Below are 10927 nucleotides of genomic sequence, written 5' to 3'. Positions count from 1 at the left end.
ACTGTTTATATTCTAAAGTCCAGGTACATGTTTGACTAGTCCCATAAGAATGTTGCTGAAGTTTGCTGCTTATTTTATCTACATCCAAATGCACTATCCTACTCTTCCGCCTTCAAGTTTACTAACTTTCACACAGATGTGTATCTGCTTGATATATAACCAACCTTGCTTATCTCACCTACAGGTTTGATCTTTTGATAAGTATGCCCAAATCAAACAGTTGTTTACAGGCAGCATCCTAGCCAGCTAGGAGCAAAACACAGCAATCAACTGAGACACTAATGCTCAGAGAATCCATTTCACAGGGGGAAATAAGTTAAATTAATTGGTAAATACTTTTAACTTAAAAAATACCATATAATTTGAGCTGGCATAATGCTTATAAAAACTGAATCTTGTAGTCCATTTAGGATTGCCCATCTATGTTCATTAGCATAAAAAAGCAATTCCATTAGGAGAAAAAGTTTCACTTCCAAATTATCTCCAAAATTGTTTAAAACATTTCTTTACATAAGGATACCTAATATTTATAAAACTATCTACTTGTTTTCAAATCACTTTAATGTAGATGATTTGCTAAACATCCCCTGAGTAGAATAAGAACAAGTTCTTTTTACATGCATGACAAGAAGCACAATGGAGAGAATGTCACATTTCTGTGAGTGGTAGAGTTATGATTTACTCAAAAGCTTTTTGACCCTGTCAAAAATCCATGGGATTAATGGATTAATGGATTAATCCCATGGGATTAATCTTTTTATGTCATGATATGTAAATTTGTTTACCAAGGTCTGTCTCTGTAATTCAAATGTCTTTTTTCTTCCTGATTTTCTCTGTAGGACCACTTGTTAAGTGAACATTGGATGCACAGCCACTATGTGTAAGCACAGATTCTCCCTAAATTATGGACATGTCAATATGCATACAGTAGGGTTGTCCACCTGTTTTCAGTGTCTTTCCCTCTGTTCAGTGTCCACATTAGAATTGAAAATGATTATCGCTGAATCCTTTTGCTCTTCCAGCTAGCACTTCCAGACTCTAGTCTCCATATACATTTTACTATAATTTCCTCCTTGCAATTCTTTTAGAGCCATTCACATGTAGTATACCAGTGTTCCCTAAAAAGCTGTTTAGGGAATACTAGTATCTTGTAAAATGTTAGTGAATATTTCAGAAATTTTCAAAACAGAATTTTGTGGGTAGGTCAATTTGGAAAGTTTGGGTTAACAAAGCTAAACGGAATTCTTGGTTCAGTACTACTTGAAACATTTAATAATGTTAATGTGCTATGTGATTCTTCAAAGAGGTAGCTCACTTATACAGTTTTCCCAAATTTATTTGATTTAATGATTTGTTTTTCAAGGAATATTTAATGACCCTAGAATTCTTCAGTGCATATTTTGATGAAAGCACTGTTCCACTTATTAGTTTGATAGTTCTCCTCTTCAGGGAACAACTGTTGTTTAACAGTGTTACATCCTGAAAACACTTTATGATTTCTGTGGACATAATATTAATTTAAACTCAGTCTTGGAGCTCTTAGTAGGTTCCCTCTCTATGTCCTTTAAACATAAAAATATATTTATATTTAGCAGGAAAATATTTTATATCAATTCAGGGAACATACCAGAATTTTATTGATATACTAATATTAAAAGCTTATGGAACAATCTGTTAGAATGGTTTAATGTTTCAGGGGATGGATTTTGGAGTCAGACAAGGCTTGAATTTGACTCTCACATCTACCACTTAATAGATAAGTGATTTTTATAAGTCTCCATTTCTTCATCTGTAAAATGGGCATGATATCTCTTTCATTAAATTTTTGTGAGAGTTAAGGGAAACAATCTATATAAATTGTGTAGCCTAGTACATGCCTCTGAGTTAGCAAATGTGATTGAACACAGTCTATTTTTTATAACTTTCTTATTATACAAATGCAGTAAATTTTTTCTGTCTCCCTTTGTCCACCAATTTTATTTCTTTTTCTAAGATGCCATCCAAGATAGGATCCAGGACTAGCATATCTTACGCACTTTTGTAGAAGTTGTTCCTGGGGCCACTTATATATCCACACCCTCCTCCACAATTGCCCTTGGTTGACAGGGCTACTTTGAGATGGTTGAGAGGTTATTCAGGACTTCTTCTCCAAGAACAGACCATGGAAAACCCTTGAATTATGTGAGACGTGAGTACCACTCGCCTTGACCCTGGTGAGACAGCCTCAGTGCTAAAATTTAAACTCCAAAGCTGCCCATGGAAATAAGCTAAGGATAGAGTTCTCTTGAAACCACAGCTTTGCCTACCTTTTTCCTTGCCCTGTTCTGCTTCTCTCATCCCCCTATAAAATTCTCCTGAGAGTACATTTTTCATTTCAGGCTCTTCCTTCACTCAAACAGATCCTGAAATTGCATCTTCTCTTCTCCAGCTGATTGTCATCATTAGTTTTATTCAAAACAAGTAATTATTTAGTAGCTCACTATGCCCTAGACTTCATTTCAAATTTTAGAATTCCTAAAAATCAGGAAACTCCATTTCTGCTCTGAGAATCATGTGGTTTACGATCATGACAACTGCCTTCCTTATTTTTAATGTCAGAACAAATCCATGCTTTTCTCTTGCTCATTAAAAACTCTTGGTTTATAAAAAAACACAAATTCTTGTTTTCTTATTATTCTAAAATTAGGTAATATATATAGGGCCAGCTCAATTCCGGAGTGACTCTGGCTTGGGCTACTTGTTGTAGGGTTTGCTCAGACAAATTTTATTCACTAGAATAGATGCTAAATTATTCTTAGTTTTAGTGACCTCTGAAAAGTTAAAATAAAAAGCCGTTTATTTGCTACTAACAAATGCAAATCTTCCTTATCATGGAATGTAGGATTTATTAACATCTTCTGAAATAATTCTCAAGGTAGGATATTCCAACATTAAAGAGAAGAATACTGAATCCCTTCTTTTCTAAATGTGCTTTGTGTCTACTCTGTTAAGTATTGCCGGGCAAAGTTATAGGATGTGGTGAAAATGACATACTACAAATGCACTCATTCATTCAGCAATATGTTTGTTGAGTATATATTATGTATTAAGTATGATTATAGGTTTATAAGAGGAATCTTAATTTTAATTGGGGATAAATTAGATGTATCTCTATTCAACTTCCCCTTAGCCAGATTCCAATGCTGTCAGAGCCACTGCAAAGGCATCCAACATAAAGGAAAGTGTAGGGGAGAGGAGAGTGGAAAAAGCCAGGTGTCTTATCCCTTGGAGAGGCCTGGGCAGGTAAGAGGTCTTGAAGCTTAAGCCCGTTTGTGTTGTGGTCAATGCACCACTGGTCTCACTCCTGTGAGAGGAGTTGTCTCTCAGCAAGTTGAAGTCGAGTTTTAGGTCCTGCAGTGCTCCTGGGTTTTACTAGGGGCCTCAGCATTTCAGCTGCCACAGACTGGCCAAAGGACAACTTTCAGGGCCAGGCATTTGAACCCTGGACTGATATTTCTTTGTTTCCGTTGCTTCCCCTCAATATATTTCCAGATATACTCCAACTCTCCCTTGAGGAACACATCCTCAAAATCCTCATTTTGCTACTTTCATATGACCTATTACACAGAACTTTTATGACTCATCAGAAACAGCCTCTGAGTTTTTGCAACACTTTTTTACCCTTCCTTGAGAAGAACGAGGGTCTAGTGATTAAAAACTCTCCTTTGGGAAAAGACAAATATTTCACTCTTGTTTGCTGCATTACCTTCTCTCAGAATAGCAGACTTTCTGGCCAAAGCAGCCATAAATGAATAAATGAATGAGTAGATAAATACAGAAGAAAGAAACGTTAGGAAATGAGACAAGTAGTCTGCCTTGGCTGATCACTTCACCAGCCCTGTCTTTGGTGGGATACCCAATGACAGCAAGAATGATTCTTTATATGTACACAGGATATTAGCTTTCATCTCAATTCAACAACTCTGTTAGATTTGTATAAAATAAAAATTTTTGTCAGTGAGGCACAGGTACATTAAAGCAATCGTCTAAACCCACACAGCTAGTAAGACAAGCAAGACTCTCCATCAAAGACTCTCTGTCTTTGGGCTCTTGACCTAGTGCTTTGTGTAGGACACCTGCATCACCTGTGGTATCAGCTTTCCTCTGTATGAACTCATATACTTCTTTGTGCCTCTCTTATGCTAATACTCAAATCAGTAAACAGTAGTAAGGTGTATCTTGCTTTCTTATTAAAGTGCATGTTCCTTAACTCCTCAGAGAAATGACTGCATTATCATTTTTTAAAAAATTGTCTAGGGCTTCCCTGGTGGCACAGTGGTTGGGAGTCCGCCTGCCGATGCAGGGGACAGGGGTCCGTTCCCCGGTCTGGGAAGATCCCACATGCTGCGGAGCGGCTGGGCCCATGAGCCATGGCTGCTGAGCCTGCACGTCCGGAGCCTGTGCTCTGCAACGGGAGAGGCCACAACAGTGAGAGGCCCGCGTACCGCAAAATAAATAAATAAAATTGTCTATAATACACAAGGCAGAACTTAATAATTGTTTGCTGAGCATTTTGAATGAATAAACCCCAGGTGATCTGGACTGATTTATTTATTTTAGAACAAATCCTGCACTGGGATGTGTTCTGACTAGCTTAATTGTCTGATATAGGAATCTTAAACCCTAAGTTGGACTAGGTATCATTTTGACCTAGGCTCTCTCTCCTTCAACATATTTATTCCAATTAGCTGATAAACTCACAGAGGTCAGGTTTAGAGCACAGCTAGACTGTTCACTGAAGAAACTAGAAATGTTCATAGTAAGTTCTTACTAAATTCTTCTTGTTGGTGAAGATAATATAGAGTTTATCATTTACAGGTAACTTCTTGCAAGATGAGTTGTCTCATTAGGACAAAGCTTGCAGTAATATTAGGGACTAGTGCTTCCTGTCTCCACTAATCACTATGATGACTAGACACAAGGCTATGACAGTGGCTTGCAGGCAGAAATTAGCATGAGAACAGTCCTTTTGTGAACATGCAGAGAGGTCAATAAGTACATGATTATAAATTAGCTTGGTGGACTGGTATGGTCATTAGCTCGGTCGAGTGTTCCTATTTCATATAATTGTTTGCTGCACCTGAATTAATTTGAGTGTTTAAATCCTGCATATTAATTCTGTGCTGCAGGATGTAAAGCTTTGGACTAATCCCTATAATACTCTTTAGTATAAACACCTTAATCAAGCAACAGCCTTATAATTAGTTCTACTTACAGTCTGGATATAATTTACTAGTTTTACAGCTCATAAGTTACTGCAACTTTTTAATCATAGTAATTATGCTTTAGAATGTAAGCATAAATGGACTTTTCTAGTTTATTCCAAGAATGAAACCAAGGCAGTCAAAATCAGGAGATTAATAAAATCCAATATATGGATACACTTTGTATTTTTATGGCAGCTCAAGATCACTCATCCTTGGAATTTAATCACCAGATTACAGTAGGCTATTGAGCTGAGAAAGTGATTTTTTTTCTTTAAAAGGAAGTACAATTCTCTATTTATTACATATTTCTTTTGTTGGTTGTGAAAAATGCTGACGTGATTTAATTTTATCACAGCAGTGAACGCTTTGACGATATCCCTCTCGTGTACTAAACCTAGTAAGTAAATAATGGTTTAACTACTACGCATGTGTTGGTCCATTTTTCTTTTTATCTGTTTTTTCCCTAAGGATTTTAAAGTACAAATCATTTCTGGCTTTGAGAACATTTGTATGGTCAGGCTACACAGTTTCGAGAACAGCACTTTAAATTAAGTCTTAAATAGGCAGTTAAATTAATTTTATTTATTTATTAATATTTATTAAGAGAGTTATTTATATTAATTAAAATTATTTAAAACACTTCACTGAGGTTTAGGAATATTATAAAAGATAAGGATCTCTTACATTATTGCTAAACTTCAGTGAATATACCTTATTGGTTGAGTCACTTTAAGTGTATAATCACTGTCTTATATATCTTGTTGAAATGTTTATTTGAGATATTGATACAAGTTCAATATATAGATAATTTTTCTGAGAAAACTTCATGAAAATAGTTAAAACCTTTAGGGTTTCAATCCTAAAATCTGTAATTATACAGAATAATATTTATATATGTATATGTATAGTTATAAATACAATTTTGTGAAAATGTATACTTTTTATATGTCTAAATGTAAACAGGCTTTGTTATAATATAATGAAATATTGACAGTGGTTAAATACTTTATTTTGGTCATTCTAAAAAACTGTGTTGATTACCTTGTCATTAATTTGGTCATAGTAAATTGTATTGATTATAAAGATAGTCAAAATAATTGACAATGTTGTAGGCCAGGTCAGAGGGATACATATAAACATGGTTAATTTGAGGGTGCTTTAAGACTATTTACAGTGATTAAATAAAATATCTCTTGCTTAGAATAATGATGTTTTCAGATAGTTTGTAATTGATTGGTATTATGGACAGTGGTTTACTAAACAATTATTCTGTTGTAACTCAGAACTCTTTCAGTTGGATACAAATATTTGAGGAAATTTTCAGAAATGAAGACAAATCCCTTAGGACAGGGAACAGACTGAAATGTCACCAAATTCTAGAATAAGCCTCCTGGACAGAGACAAGCTGAAGCTAGCTGGAATCTTAGATATTTCAGAAGGAAGATGTGACTTGTAAGAACAGAGACTTATCCAACTCGTCAAAGGAACTTTAGGTGAACGGTCCCTGGCTATGGGAAGTGGGGTCTCCGAAGAATCCTTAAAGTCACCCATGAAAGCCTTAAACTTGTGACAGGCTCAGAAAGCACTAAGCCAGCATACTAACCCTGGAGGTATCAATATAACTGTTATCCAATGGGATAAGTAGTAAGCTAGAAAGAGGAAAACACCAGGCCCTTTGCCTTACCATTTTCACCCTATGGCAGGCCATAGTCAGGGGATGGTGACACACCTCACCTTTGAATGAAGATTGAAAAGGTGATTATCATATGGATCATAAAATAAAATACATGCAGCACTTCTCTAAGTGAGGTCTGCAGACTCCTGGGGGTCCCTGGAGAGACCCTTCCAGGGGATTTGAGAGATCAAAGTTTTTTTTCATAATAATACTAAACCATTATTTATCTTTTTCACTATGTTGACATTGCAGTAATGTTGCAAAGGTAACAGTGGGTAAACTACTGACTCATTAGCCTGAATCAAGGCAGTAGTGCCAAACTGTACTAATAGTCATTGTATTCTTCATCATCACCCACTGGCACCTAATCAAAAAAATGCTAGTGCCATGTCATCTTTCCTCCCATTGCTATTATAACTAATATATTTCTTACAGTCAGATTTAGCGTTTCTTTATTCTTGTCTTTCAATACTTCTTTTCTCTTCTTCCCCATGACCTAGGCTGTCTCTATTACAAACGTTCCTTGCTGTTGCTCTAGCCGTTCCTGTGACTTCCCTCTTGCTTCCAGTTGCCCTCTATCTCTTCCTGAGAGATTTTACCAAGTCTTGACTTGACCTCGTAGGACACATATCTTGGACTTTGGGCCACCCTCCTGCTCCTCTCAAATTAACCTTCTCTAATTAACAACCAATTGCTTCTGGATGCTGTTTCCTGATTTCTGAAGTGACAGCTAAGTATTTTGGTAAGATTATCCATAAAATATTAGAGTTTGCAAAATATTTCTATGATTCCCTTCCCTCTACTACATGTCCCCTTCCTTATTAGATGGAAGGCACCTCAGTTCCTCAAAGAATTCTTAGGGCAGGATGTGGCTAAATTACATTTTCATGGGTTTTGAGGCATTATGGGTAAAGGAATGATATCCAGGATAAAAGTGGTTATGGGGCTGATGCATTCTGCTCTTCACAGACAACATCCAGGGCTTCAAAATGGGGAATCATCTAAAATTATATTATCAGGGAAACAGAGGTGCTTAGCCCAGCAAAAGAAGACACAGTGAGGTTCTATTAGCTGAGTGCAGAGTTGAAGGGCAGTCTTGTGATGCCTTGCCTCTAGTGGGTGCTCAAATAATGCTTCAATAGTTGGGTGGGCAAATACCACACATGCCTGCGTATCTATACACAATGACTGACCATACCCACCACTGCGTGGGTGAAGTTTCTCTCTTCCCACTGACTGCTCAGATCTGAGGTTTTCAATTGGAGTATTCAATCCTGTTTTAACACAAAATGCTAAATCTATAAATATTTTTGTATTTAGCAGATTGAAATGGAATCCTATAACTAAAGAAATGTAACATGAATTTATTTTGGGCTTTGTTAGAATCTAAGGCGAGGAGTAAAGTAAGGGAAGCTTGTTTAAATTAGATAACCCTTAGTTTTAATACACAAACTTCATCCTTTTGTACATTTTGTAAATTAAATTTTTGAACATTACATTTTTCTACTATTGTCTCTTTTTGTTCCCAACTATGTATGAACTATGAATGGGAAATGAAGTAAAAGGGAAAAACTCCTAAAATTCCACTTTTATCTCTTTTGATTTCCTTATTGGAAAAGCATTATCTAGTCAAGAAAGACATCCTCCAGCAGCCTTTTGGGTGGTGTTCTTTGTTACAGGAAATCTTTTATTTCATTCCAGCAAAGAAATGAACCAATTTGATATGATCCTTTTATCCCAGAGAAAGGGCACAACTTCTTTATTTTCAAGGTTGTGCATTTTTTTCAACTGTAAAACATACTCCACAATTGAAGCCATAATTATATGCACTTGTCAATCAATCTTAACCTACTACACTATGGTTATGGCATTTTATCTAAAAAGAGAAGGATTAAAGGCTTTGCATGAAGTGAAAGGTATACACAGGCAGGGAAGTATAATGCATGTCATTAGCTATCTGGGAAGAGAGAAATGGACAGAGACAGATTACCGATATTTGATTTCTCGTAGGCATTAAAGAAGTATTTAAGGCTACCTACAAAATAATGTTAGGGAATTTGACACTTTGATTCCCATTTTGTTCTCTTGGCAATTATTTAAAAGAGCTTCTTCATTCAGCAGCTACATAAATCAAATTTGAGAAGGATAACATTTTAACGGGAGATTAAGAAAGGAAAAAAAATCCTATTTTAACTTAAGTGCCACAACTTCAGGGGAAGACTTTAAATGTTATTTTCTTCAAACGTACTTTATTTCTTTGGATACAGTTTTTGTGGTAGGTAGGGTATCTGGAATAATTTTAAAATACATTTGCTGCCCTTTGAGTCTCTTGAGAGGCACCGTAGCAGTTGGGAAAGAAAAGCATCTTATGGAAAGACAGCAGAAAGGAAGCCAAGACTGAAGTGGTAAACTTATTTTCTCAGAAAGATTGGTATGATGAGAAGTGCCAGCTATGTTATTCATAAAGAATATTGGAAAAACACTAGTCACAGGACTCAGGAAGCAAAACTGTATCTGATGACCTCAAGGATTGCTTTTTTGAAGTGAGCCTTGATGATCTGCAGAAGAATGGAATTGCATTTAGAAAATTGAAAATTATTAATAAAAATGTTCTGAGCAAAACACTGCTTGTGTAATTCCCATGAAATGAATTTTGTTGTTGAAAGAAAATATTCCAGATTGAAAAAAAATTGAAGCCCATACTTGAAGCTTCTGTTGTCAAAACTACTCATGGTTACTTGGTTTGTCTCTTCTGTGTGGGCTTTTAGTCAAAAACTTTAACAACCCGATCCAGAAACTAGTTATGCTCAGCTCCAAGAGTTCTGCCAAATCCAGAAAAAGATGATAGAAATCATGACCTGAAAAGGCAGACAAATGACTTGAAGAAGTGGTCAATAAGCTGATCCCAAACAGCACTGGGGACAGCATAGAAAAGGCTGGTAATCTATTTACCTGCTCCATTACGTGTTGATTATAAAAGTAAACTGTGAAATGGTAAAACTTGAGAAACTTAATGATGAAGGTCTTAGTTTTGTTACTGACCCAGGTTCTTAGACTCTTAATGAATAGAAATTGTTAAGAAGCCAGGCAAGGAATTCAGGCAAGGCTTTATTGGGACTTGTGCTGCAGTAGGATGGAGTGAAAAAAGTAACAGTTTCCCTTGCTCACTCCCTGCTCCCAGAGGAGAGCAGGGTGGTTCCTTAAAAGGGGTGAGGGTAGGGGCATATTGGTATGTTGGCTGGAGGAGTGGCTTAGGTGGTCTGTCCACCCGCTTGGTGGTGCTGTGTACAGGGTTCATGCACAGTACCCTGCTTTTGTTCCTAGCACCTCAGAAGTTGTCCTTATTATCTTACTGTTCATAATTTGCCCCAGCTGTGCATTCATGCAGGTATTTTTTAGTCCCTTATAGTTTCTGTGTATTCTGTTGCTCGAAGAGACGTTTGTCCAGGTGCAAGCACTACAGTAAAAGGCTTCCAGGTCCCAGGTCTCAGCCTGTCTCAGTTTTGGAGCACCTTTGTGGTTAAGACAAATGCTCACATTGAGTCCTGTGGATATTTGTGGATAAGGCAGATGCTCACATTGAGTCCTGTGGATATGAGTCCCAGAATGTATTTAAAAGTTAGAACTTTTAGATTAGGAACCAAGATGGTGGAGTAGAAGGACGTGCTGTCACTACGTCTTGGGAGAACACCAGAATCACAACTAGCTACTGGACAGTCATCGACAGGAAGACACTGGAACTTACCAAAAAAGATACCCCACATCCAAAGAAAAAGGAGAAGCCACAGTGAGACGGTAGGAGGGGCACAATCACAATGAAATCAAATCCCATAACTGGTGGGTGGGTGACTCACAGACTGGAGAACACTTATACCACAGAAGTCCACCCACTGGAGTGAAGGTTCTGAGCCCCACGTCAGGCTTCCCAACCTGGGGGTCCTGCAATGGGAGGAGGAATTCCTAGAGAATCAGACTTTGAAGTCTAGTGGGATTTGATTGCAGGACT

At 36.9% G+C, this 10927-nt stretch overlaps 1 long non-coding RNA gene across 5 annotated transcripts in view; it reads left to right on the top strand.

Annotated features, from left to right (window-relative positions):
• The first annotated feature begins 852 nt into the window (after positions 1-852).
• The window catches only part of LOC114486756 (uncharacterized), a 366895-nt gene continuing 356820 nt past the window's right edge, over positions 853-10927 (top strand). For 4 of the 5 annotated variants that reach the window (XR_008618106.1, XR_008618108.1, XR_008618105.1 and 1 more), the window contains exons 1-2: positions 5600-5643; positions 7422-7663. This is a non-coding gene — a long non-coding RNA (uncharacterized lncRNA). Of the gene's footprint in view, positions 881-1993; positions 2189-5599; positions 5644-7421; positions 7664-10927 lie in introns of those variants that run through there. The other variant, XR_008618109.1, reaches the window with a different exon arrangement.

The sequence above is a fragment of the Physeter macrocephalus genome, chromosome 8 (genome assembly GCF_002837175.3).
Source record: "Physeter macrocephalus isolate SW-GA chromosome 8, ASM283717v5, whole genome shotgun sequence".
In the NCBI taxonomy this organism is placed as follows: domain Eukaryota; kingdom Metazoa; phylum Chordata; class Mammalia; order Artiodactyla; family Physeteridae; genus Physeter; species Physeter macrocephalus.
Note: the sequence above shows the minus strand (reverse complement) of the source record. Positions and strands in the feature narration are given on the sequence as shown.